The sequence below is a fragment of the Bos taurus genome, chromosome 7 (assembly GCF_002263795.3).
Source record: "Bos taurus isolate L1 Dominette 01449 registration number 42190680 breed Hereford chromosome 7, ARS-UCD2.0, whole genome shotgun sequence".
Taxonomy (NCBI): domain Eukaryota; kingdom Metazoa; phylum Chordata; class Mammalia; order Artiodactyla; family Bovidae; genus Bos; species Bos taurus.
Window position 1 is genome coordinate 76,775,357 of NC_037334.1, and position 12,649 is coordinate 76,788,005.

Consider the following 12,649-nt stretch of genomic DNA (forward strand, 5'->3'; position numbering starts at 1 on the left):
TGACAAAGCTTGTGTGCTGTTGTTGTGAATCTGCCTACCGCAAAAGTCCTGGTGGTGAATATTTCACGTGTCTTATCACTTCTCTGTGTCTCTAATTTGGAAGAAGCAAGTATCCTGTTTACTTGTGCTACTTGAGACCTTATTAGTGGAAGATGGATTTGCAATTTCAGCCTTTAGCCACCTAATTTCCTGTTATAAAAGATAAAAAATTTAGTTTTGCAAATGATGAATAAGGTGATTATATTTCACAAATTTTAAGGCCACAGACCATTAACTGAGTCATTCTGAGCACTTGTCCTTCTATCCATATGTATGCAAAAGGAAAAGGAAAGGACTGTGTTTTTGTGATAATTGACTATTGCCACAAAAGATCCCTCATAAACTTTATACGTAAACTTTATTTGAACAGGTTAAGGCAAAAAATAAATCACTATAAAAATTAACCCTTTCTGAGAGAAATTAAATGAATACTCACATTCAAGTTTGGATTCAAAATTTGAATTTCTCTTTATCCTTAGAATTCCTGATACAGTGTCAACCAGAAGATTATCACAGACTATAATATCACAGACTATATTGATGTTAGTATAAACAGATGAATATTATCATTCAACTATATAATATACATACATTGCAGATCTATGAGATAAGGCAAAATATCAACACCAGAACATTTTAGTAGAGTAGAAATGTTCTATTGTTTTCTGTGAATTTTACTAAGAGAAGAAAATTGCAGAATTACCTAAAACTACCTGAAGAATCTGTCAACAACATGGTGTATTTTTCCTCTGGTTGGATGTCATCCTGTTGTGGCAGAGTAAGGACAGAACAAGGAGATATATACAAGCAAGCTGTCCAGAGTGTTCATACCTGACACCAAGAGTCTTTGGACATTGCCATATTCCAGAACTCCATTTCTTCTAGCCAGTAGTGTGAACAGGATGACCAAGTCAAGCTTCTGGGTGTGAAACTTCATTACACATTATATATCTTGACTTGACTGGGAATGGAAAGAGAATCACATGGTCTGTTGTTCTGAAGACATTCTCAGACACTGAAACTGGGAATCACATATTTAAACATAATCGCACCAGTAAACTAACTGGCAGAAGCAAAAGTCATTATCAGAAGTCATCCTTCCTTCACTCCTTCGTCTGATTTTACCTAGGTTTTTGTTCAGCATCTCCTTATGTTGGTCTTGCAATATTGCCTTCCCTGTGGCTGTATTAGGCTCATACTTCTGGTTCCTTCAGCTGGTCCATGTATTTTAGTATCTTTAGAACTTACTTTTTGCTTATGGTAGAAATCTATTTCCTGTACTTTAAAAATATCCACTTTTATCTAAAACATTATGAGACGTATTTTAGTTGTCTCTTACCACTAGATCTTCCCAGATGGCGCTATTGGTAAAGAACCCACCTGCCAATGCAGAAGATGTTAGAGATGCTGGTTCGATCCCTGGGTCAGGAAGATCCCCTGGACAAGGAAATGGCAACCAAATCCAGTATTCATGCCTGGAGAATCCCATGGTCAGAGGAGCCTGGTAGGCAACAGTCCATGGGGTTGCAAAGAGTCTGATATGACTGAAACGACTTAGTGCATGCACACCCTACCTCTAAATACCCAGAACCAAGTAAGCTTTATTTGGGACCAGAAAAGACGCTGGCCGAGTCATAAATGCTCTAAGAACTGAATAGGGTATGTTTCTTCTTCACATTCAGCAAAGAAGCTTGAAACATATACCCACACTTCATTAAGAAAATAAAATATTGAGATATTTTATAACATTAAAATATTTTAAAAATATATTTCTAATCAGCCATATTGGTATAAAATTTGAATAGAAACCTATTCTCATTTGGAAGCTTTATAGCAGATAGAATGATATGGCAGATATGATATAATTCAATAAAATATTAAGGACTGTTTTTTAATGAATGTTTTTTATTTAGCACTGTGTTAGGTCCCGCATAAAATTAATATGAGATATCAACTGCACTTTGCTGAAGTTTTTCAAAGTACTCTCTGACTGAGACCCCATAAAACCTGGATTAGAAGGGTAATGCTGAAACCAAGAGTTTACTTAGTCAATCAGGAGTTTCGTATCAAATCTGTCTACTTTCAAAACCTATGCTCTTTCCATCATGTGATCCTGGCTTCAAAGGCTGTTACCTTTTTTTGAGATACCTCACACTTGGTAAGAGGTTAGTTAAGTGTTTATTTAATAAATAAATGAAAAAATGAAGCATAAAGATAGCACATGAATATGAAAATTATCTTTTATGTCCTTGGAATTTGTACAGGGTTTTAAGATCAGCCACTGAAATAATTAACTCTGCCCTAAGCTATCCAGTTCTCACCACCTCAACTCTAAACATGGAGGTTAGAGAAACAGCATGTTAAATTTGACCAGTTATCATTTGCTGGTAAGAAGGAAGAACATCTTTAGTTTGCTATGGATTATATGTCCTTATAAAAAGAAATCATGTTTTTAAGAAAATAGCCAGAGTATATAAAATAGATGAGATTGAAGGTTGACAGTATTCATTATGGAAATACAGAAGCAAATGAAATTCTGTCTTAAGTCTGTTCCAGTTGTGAGAATTTTGTGGGAAAATTTTATGTAAATTCTATGTCTCAGATAAGTAAAGTGCTAGGATGTTATAAAGTTTGTTCCCCTGAAATTTTGAGAATTAAGGACAGAATCTTCCCAGATTCATTGCATGATGAAGGAATATACATCTAACCAAAGATTAACGTACATAACAAACGTGTTGTCCACCTAGAATTGATCCCGAGTCATGACAAATGTAGCATTTTGTAATGTGTTAAATTTATATAGTGATATACAGAATTTGATTTGGGGACAAACATGAATTAAATTTTCTTGAGTAAAAGTAATCATTGGAAAAGCATTTCCTTAAGGCTTAATATTATAGGGTGAATAATGGCCTCTAAAGATCTCCTAATGCTTGAAACTTGAAAATATGTTATCCTATGCGGCAAAAGAGATTTTGCAGATCTGATTGGACAAAGAATCTTGAGATGGGGAAATTATTCTGGATTATCCAGTTTGGCCCTATGTAATCAAAGGTATATATCAATTAAAAATGAGAGAGAAGAGTCAAGCTCAGAGAAGTTGAGATAATTGAAGCAGAAGTCAGAGTGATCTGGAGTCAAGAGCCAGAATAGGAGGCAGTTCCTAGATGCTAGAAAAGGCAAAAAAAAAAAAAGAAAAAAAAAGAAAAAATAGACTCCCCTAAAGCCCTTAGGAGAAACATAGACCTACCAACACTTTGATTTCAGCCCAGTGCGATCCATTTTGAACTTCTGATCTCCAGAAGAGTATGATAATATATTTGTTGTTTTTATTCACAAAATAATAATTTGTTATGTCAGAAGTAAAAAAAAAATACACTTAGTGTAGGAAAATTAAACTGTTATATTTTTGTACTTTTATATAACAAGCTCTTAAATGTTTCTGCACTCTAAGTCTTAATAGAGAAGATAAGGATGACACTTGCATCACACTTGGAAGGACAAGTAAGAGTAAGTGGATGACCAGTTCTTTTGGATTCGCTCTAGGACTTTCCCAGTCTTAGCACTGAGAATAAGTTCATTATCCTGGAAACTCTCCAGCTACAAACAAATTGGGACAGTTGGCCATCAGACACTAGGCTGAGATTCTATGTGAGTCAGGCTATGTCTTCATGAGTAAACAGTGATGAGACCAACCCATTTGTTGAAGGTCTGTGTTGTACTCTATAGAGAAGTAACATTTTATTGGACTGTATAATAAAGCATGTAGGAAAAAAACTCCACGTGATCAAAATTGTTCTTTAAAAGTCTTCAGGATAATTTAGTGATGGAGACAGGCATATTTTTTCTTCGCAAGTCTAACACCGCCAGTTTTTTCTCCCAGAGCTGTGGCACATTGCTCGTTCTTTAGTTAAGCCCCAGAAGTAATTGACTTATGTTTAGGGACCATGTGGTATGAAAACCACATAAAACTGGTTTATTGAGTAATCTCAACTCAGTGACAGTACAAACATGAAGAGTTTAATTTTTTTTCAGTCATTTTTTTCCAACTGCAATCTGTCAAAATGTCCTTATTGACATCATTGGCAGGTTCCATAATTTTCTATTCTTCTGATTAATTAAAGCGTACTTCAGTCAATGTAGAACTTTTCTCCAATCCTATTTGAATATCACCTTCTTCCCATGTAGACTTGAATTGAGCCTGCTTACATTAGGAGTATCAGAGGGTGGAAAGAGAGGCAGGTGCTTTCTGCTCTGAAACTTTAGCCCTCTTTTTTCAAGTCCTCCCCATACCAATATGCTGGTGAGATGAAGAAGGAGAGGAAAAGAGACAACTATTTCCACTCAGTTGGTTATTACATCCTTTACTTTCTCTTGGTATTTCCAATTATCTGGCTTGTATATACTGACTTGTAATTTGCTCTTACAGGGTATAGGTTACAAATTTTTCTGAGGGTCACAATGGACCTCGCTACTTCCCTCTGTTCTATTCATTAGGAGTTATTTTCATAGCTTTATTCCTACTTGGGTTCTTTGGTCTAGTAGGTAGCTAATCTGGGTGAGGCACTGGCTACAGGGCTGTAGTCTTGCCCTTTCTATGGGTTCCCATTGACTCCTGAGAAATATGTACCTTGGATTTCTCCAGCAGTGAGAGAACAGGCTGCTCCACAGTTTTGCCTCCCCACTCCCTATCATCATTTCTATCTTCCTTCTCTGCTCTTATAGTCATAGAATTATCAAAAGTTAATGTTTAAACAGACAACAAACTTAGAAAACAAATAATGGCATTATGTTTTTAGCTTTCCCAAATTCTACAAGAGATTTTTTTCAATGGAACTCCTTCCCCCTTGCTTTTGTTGTGGGAAGAGGTGAAGCAATAATCTCTGTCCCCAAACACTGCTTTCTGAGAGACTCTGTCTCCCCTCTTCCTTCTGTCATTCCTTCCTACCCCTTCTCTTTATAAGGACTAAAGCTAAGCTGAGGGTAGGAGGCGAGGATAGTTAAGGTAACACATAATAAGTCCTAAAATGGGGTTTAGAATGTAAGCTGTTTATTGTAGGATAAGAAAAAATTTATCTCTCCCCATTTAGGGTCTCCCATATGGGACTGAGAAATAAATTGGCATAAGACAGATTAACAGAAGAAAAATATACTGAGTTTTACATACCTGTGGGAATTCCCACAAGAAATCAAAAGCCAAAGAAGTCTGTAGGTCTAAGTGTTAGTGTACTAGGTTGAACAAAGAGAGTTGATTGTGGAAAGTTAACTACAATATATGGAAAGACTAAAAGAAGATAAGAGCTATTTTAACAAAGTTTATTTGTTCAGATTTCTGTCAGCCTCAACTCCCTGTCACTGGTTTGAGAATATCATTTTTTCCCTCCTGGTTTAGAAAGAGCAACTTTTACATGGGGGTTTTTATCTCCTGCTTTCAGGAGAAAAGGGGGTAGTCAGTACCCTTCCTGCACTTGCTGTTTTTCAAGTGTCCCTCGCTTAAAATAATCCTATGCTAAAGTAGTATACTTTGTGGTAGCATATTCTGCCACCTTTCACACTTAGCACCTCTTTGTACACATCATTAGGCACAAGTCACTGGTTATGATCCATACATTTTGCAACGTACTGAGAATCACTGTCAGTTGGACAGGAAGTTTCTCCTGTGAGAAGAAATCATGTACAAAAATAATAGAGAGTATACAGATTCATGTTTCATATGCATGCTCACTCAAGGTGTATCCTCACTGAGTGGGAAGGTAGACAGAATTTGGTATTATTGCTCTGTTTTAACTTGCTGTTGGTAGAGTGAAATTTATCTGAGCATGTATATTGAAGTGTATTTAAGTTACATGTGTGTAAAATATAAATGTATTTTAGTGAAAAATCTTGGGATGATTTGACTAAGAGACCCTTTAAAATTTATGGAAATGAACATTAATACACTGAAGTTCTTGAGCAAGAAAATGGTGATAAATATAAAAATATGGAAAAAGTTATAAGTAACTAACAAAGAATCAAAGAGACTGTGGGACACTCTAGAAAATAAACAATCTAGTGTCTTTAAAAGAAAAAGGGCAAGCAGAAAGAAATATGGAAAAAGATAGATGAAAGGGAACCTCATAAATTAACAATTATGGGGCAAATACACCATTTACAAATTTATGGACTTAAAAAAATTCAAATCAAAACAAATAAGTTGTAAAATTATGTAAGTACATTTATAATATAACTAATGAAACCTAAATCATGTCTTCATACTTTATACTATGTTGTCAGATTTTTTAAAGATGGGACAGTAGTACTGCATTTATATTTTAAAGTGAGTATTATTAGAAACAAACACAAAGCTATTTACGGATAAAATGATAAAATATCTGGGATTTTCTCAAAACAATCAGGGTTAGGAAAGAACTTGAGGCATAGATGAAATGAAATTTACCAAGAGTTGTTTTATTTGGAACCTTGGAAGTTTATTATACTGCTCTATTTTTGTACATATGAAATTTTCTATAATAAAAGGTTATATACATATACATTTTCTATAATAAAAGGTTATATACATATACATTTTTATATGTAAATACTGATTTTTAATGAATTTCCCCATACCTTTCTATATATTGTTTTATTTGATTAATTCTGTGCTTTTTGACACGTGGTTGTAAATGGACTTTTACCCCAAAAGAAAATTAATTGTTCTGCATGCCTAAAGTGAAAGACCTGAATATAAATAAATAATGTGTAGGTAGTCATCCAGACTATTCCTCTTCCTTCCACCAAAATGATCGAAACATATTCTGAACTCTAGGTGTAGACCACTTGGTAAGCATGGATGTATATATATCATGCAAACCAGATTAAATTACGTGCAAATTTTCTACTCTATTCCAGCATTCCTAGATACTCAAGATAATCATTTTTTTTTTTTTAAGATTCAGCATGAAGTACTTGCATTCTTTGAAAATCCATCACATTCTTCAGAAAACTACCATGTCTATATTATACAGTTAATCTGTAGTTAAGTATACAAACTGATAATATTGAATTTAGTCTAGATTAAGCATGAGTTGTGGTTGCAGCCATGAAATTGAAAGACGCTTACTCCTTGGAAGGAAATTTATGTCCAACCTAGATAGCATATTCAGAAGCAGAGACATTACTTTGCCAACAAAGGTCCATCTAGTCAAGGCTATGGTTTTTCCAGTGGTCATGTATGGATGTGAGAGTTGGACTGTGAAGAAAGCTGAGCACCAAAGAATTGATGCTTTTGAACTGTGGTGTTGGAGAAGACTCTTGAGAGTCCCTTGGCCTGCAAGGAGATTCAACAAGTCCATCCTAAAGGAGATCAGTCCTGAGTGTTCATTGGAAGGACTGATGCTGAAGCTGAAACTCCAATACTTTGGCCACCTCATGTGAAGAGTTGACTCATTGGAAAAGACTCTGATACTGGGAGGGATTGGGGGCAGGAGGAGAAGGGGACGACAGAGGATGAGATGGCTGGATGGCATCACTGACTCGATGGATATGAATTTGAGTAAACTCCGGGAGTTGGCGATGGACAGGGAGGCCTGGTGTGCTGCGATTCATGGGGTCGTGAAGAGTCGGACACGACTGAGCGACTGAACTGTATTGAGCTGAAGCATGAGTTTAGAAAGAGTGTTTTTAAAATTCCCTGAGATGTCACTTTTTAATAATGATAAATATTTCGGTTTAATTAATCATCTCACTAATTTATTCTAGCCTAATCCTATATTTCTTAGTAATATTAAGGGTATCTCAGAAGGATTTAAATAGATTCCATTGGGAATCATACTTAACATGCAAAATAATTTCAAACTCATCTTTTATCCATACTGCAAGTATCTTAATTTGCTGTTCATAAATCAATATACTTAGAAGAGACTAGAAAACAATTTACAGCAAATTAATAATATGAAAACAGTTTTGATTTGTCATCTAAAATATATTGTTTATATCTAAGCCCAGTTTATTGTTTCTGTAAATACTTTAGAATGATACTTTCAAATAATGTTATTAAGATTATTTCAGTTATGTTAATAATTATACTATGATAAAAGGGATCCACAGTCAAAATACTTATGAAATACTAAAGATGATATATATGTGGATAGTCTTGGCACATGTTAACCTAAGAAAGGCTTTGATAAGTCCTATAGTAAAAAAAAAAAAAAAAAAATCTGTAATTTATTTAACTGAATATTTCTTAAATTTATTTAATCTTGACATTTTTGCAAACTTATTAAAATATTTTAAAACCCTAACATTCATAAATCTCCGTTTTAAAAAGTTGCTTAAAAGCCTGTTGTTAATATGAGCAGAATTTTGAAATAAACCTCTAGTTTACTTTAAAAAAATTATTTTTAATTGGAAGATAATTGCTTTACAATATTATGTTTCTCCCACATATTAACATGAATCAACCATAGGTATATGTATGTCTCCTCCCTTTTGAACTTCCCTGCCACCTCCCACCCTGGCCCACCCCTCTAAGTTGTCACAGAGCACCAGATTTGAGCTCCCTGCATCATACAGCAGATTTTCACTGGGTATCTAATTTTATTTATGATAATGTATATGTTTCAATGCTACCCTTTCAGTTCATTTCATCCTCTCCTTACCCTTCTGTGTCTACAAGTCTGTTTTCTTTGTCTGCATCTTTATTGCTGTCCTGCAGTACTATATTTCTAGATTCCATATATATGTGTAAATATATGATACTTGTCTTTCTCTGTCTGATTTACACTACTCTATTTAACAGGCTCTAGGTACATCCACCTCATTAGAATTCAGTAAAATGCATTTCTTTTTATGGCTGAATTATAGTCCATCCTGTATTCTTAAACACTAACAATGAAAAATCAGAAAGAGAAATTAAGGAAACAATCCCATTCACTATTGCAACAAAAAGACTAAATACCTAGGAATAAGCCTACCTAAAGAGACAAAAGACTTATATACAGAAAATGATAAGATGGTGATGAAAGAAATTAAAGACAACACAGATGGAGAGATATACCTGTATTCATTGACTGAAAGAATCAATATTGTGAAAATGACTATGCTACTCCAAACAATCTACAGATTCAGTGCAATCCCTATCAAACTACCAGTGATACTTTTAATAGAACTAGAACAAAAAATGTCTAGTCTATTTTGATATATGGATATAATAAGATCAGAAATACATAAAATTAAGTTTATAAAAACAGTCTTTATACAACAAAGAGTTTATATTTTGTACATAGTATGTTCTCTATATTCTATTGCCAATACACAGAGATATATAATTATAGAAGAAACTGGATAATGTTACTTTTTGCAATCTTTTTTGCATAACAGGTGACAAGTAATAAGGGAATGAATTCAAACAGAGGTAGTAGGAATAGAGAAAATATGGATTTGAAAGTATTAATACTTAATAGGTAACTGAGTAGGAATTGGTGACTAACTGGATATGGGGATAAAAGAGAAATTATGTGTGATAGGATATTTGTTGGTGGCACAAAAAATCAAACATGCATACAGAAAAGGAGGAGATAAAGCAGGGAGATGGTGAGTTCTGTTTTGACTCAGTGGGACTGAGTTATCCCTGTAACAGTAGGAGTGCACGTACAACAGTAGTTGAAAATATGTCAGAAGTTCAGGGGAAAGACTGGGACTGAAGCTAAGTAAGGTTATTACCAGCAGATGGCACGGGTGGTAAAGAATCTGCCTGAAAATGCAGGAGACCCAGGAGAGTTGGATACACTCTCTGTGTCAGAAGATTCCCTGAAGTTGGAAATGGCAACCCACTCCAGTATTCTTGTCTGGAAAATTCCCTAGATAGAAATGCCTGGTGGGCTACAGTCCATGGGGTCGCAGAGTTGGACACAACTGAGCAACTGAGCATGCACAGGAAATGGTTGGACATAAGGAATCAGAGAGGATCATTCAAGAAAAGAACCTTAGTCAGAGGAAGAATGTGAAGTATGAAATGATGAACAACACTATGTGACATTGGAGAGAAAAGAGAACTGATGAGGAGCCAAGGAAGAGATGGGAAGAACGAAGTCTGTATGGGGAAATCTACAACAGTTCAATATTGTAGTAACCAAGTGACTAGAGGTTTCAAGAAGAAAGTGACTGACAATACTGAAAAGGGCTATTAAACAGTTGCCACTAATTTTGGAACTCATCAGAGAATTTGATGAGAATACTTTCAAAATTTGTTGATAGCAGAAGTCAGATTTGAAGGTCTGAGGATTAAATGAAATAATTGTGGGGAATTTAAGTGGTGGAAATGCTTCTTCCAAGGATTTTTAAATGGCTTGTAGAGGAGAAAGGTTTGAAACTAATTTAAGACAGTGAAGTGTGGAGGGAGGAGTAGAGAATGTGAGGACTTTGTTTATAGGTGAAAAGGTAAAGAACAATGGAGGAGCCACAGAACAATGAGTTTTAGGGAAACAGGAAGGAATGGGGTTAAAAACATTAGTGGATACATTGGGCTTGAATATAAAGAAGAATTCTTGGAAGACTAAAGGAAACTTTATTTATTTATTTATTTATTTTATTTTATTTTTTTAAGAAAATAAAGTTTTGCCAAAAATCAAAATGAATCCACCACAGGTATACATGTGCTCCCCATCCTGAACCCCCCTCCCCCCTCCCTCCCCACACCATCCCTCTGGGTCGTCCCAGTGCACCAGCCCCAAGCATCCAGTATCGTGCATTGAACCTGGACTGGCATCTCATTTCATACATGATATTTTACATGTTTCAATGCCATTCTCCCAAATCTTCCCACCCTCTCCCTCTCCCACAGAGTCCATAAGACTGTTCTATACATCAGTGTCTCTTTTGCTGTCTCGTATACAGGGTTATCATTACCATCTTTCTAAATTCCATATATATGCGTTAGTATACTGTATTGGTGTTTTTCCTTCTGGCTTACTTCACTCTGTATAATAGGCTCCAGTTTCATCCACCTCATTAGAACTGATTCAAATGTATTCTTTTTAATGGCTGAGTAATACTCCATTGTGTATATGTACCACAGCTTTCTTATCCATTCATCTGCTGATGGACATCTAGGTTGCCTCCATGTCCTGGCTATTATAAACAGTGCTGCAATGAACATTGGGGTACACGTGTCTCTTTCAATTCTGGTTTCCTCAGTGTGTATGCCCAGCAGTGGGATTGCTGGATCATAAGGCAGTTCTATTTCCAGTTTTTTAAGGAATCTCCACACTGTTCTCCATAGTGGCTGTACTAGTTTGCATTCCCACCAACAGTGTAAGAGGGTTCCCTTTTCTCCACACCCTCTCCAGCATTTATTATTTGTAGACTTTTGGATTGCAGCCATTCTGACTGGTGTGAAATGGTACCTCATAGTGGTTTTGATTTGCATTTCTCTGATAATGAGTGATGTTGAGCATCTTTTCATGTGTTTGTTAGCCATCTGTATGTCTTCTTTGGAGAAATGTCTATTTAGATCTTTGGCCCATTTTTTGATTGGGTCATTTATTTTTCTGGAGTTGAGCTGTAGGAGTTGCTTGTATATTTTTGAGATTAGTTGTTTGTCGGTTGCTTCATTTGCTATTATTTTCTCCCATTCTGAAGGCTGTCTTTTCACCTTGCTAATAGTTTCCTTTGATGTGCAGAAGCTTTTAAGTTTAATTAGGTCCCATTTGTTTATTTTTGCTTTTATTTCCAATATTCTGGGAGGTGGGTCATAGAGGATCCTGCTGTGATTTTTGTCAGAGAGTGTTTTGCCTATGTTCTCCTCTAGGAGTTTTATGGTTTCTGGTCTTATGTTGAGATGTTTAATCCATTTTGAGTTTATTTTTGTATATGGTGTGAGAAAGTGTTCTAGTTTCATTCTTTTACAAGTGGTTGACCAGATTTCCCAGCACCACTTGTTAAAGAGATTGTCTTTAATCCATTGTATATTCTTGCCTCCTTTGTCAAAGATAAGGTGTCCATATGTGCGTGGATTTATCTCTGGGCTTTCTATTTTGTTCCATTGATCTATATTTCTGTCTTTGTGCCAGTACCATACTGTCTTGATAACTGTGGCTTTGTAGTAGAGCCTGAAGTCAGGTAGGTTGATTCCTCCAGTTCCATTTTTCTTTCTCAAGATCGCTTTGGCTATTCGAGGCTTTTTGTATTTCCATACAAATTGTGAAATTATTTGTTCTAGCTCTGTGAAGAATACTGTTGGTAGCTTGATAGGGATTGCATTGAATCTATAAATTGCTTTGGGTAGTATACTCATTTTCACTATATTGATTCTTCCAATCCATGAACATGGTATATTTCTCCATCTATTAGTGTCCTCTTTAATTTCTTTCACCAGTGTTTTATAGTTTTCTATATATAGGTCTTTAGTTTCTTTAGGTAGATATATTCCTAAGTATTTTATTCTTTCCATTGCAATGGTGAATGGAATTGTTTCCTTAATTTCTCTTTCTGTTTTCTCATTATTAGTGTATAGGAATGCAAGGGATTTCTGTGTGTTGATTTTATATCCTGCAACTTTACTATAATCATTGATTAGTTCTAGTAATTTTCTGGTGGAGTCTTTAGGGTTTTCTATGTAGAGGATCATGTCATC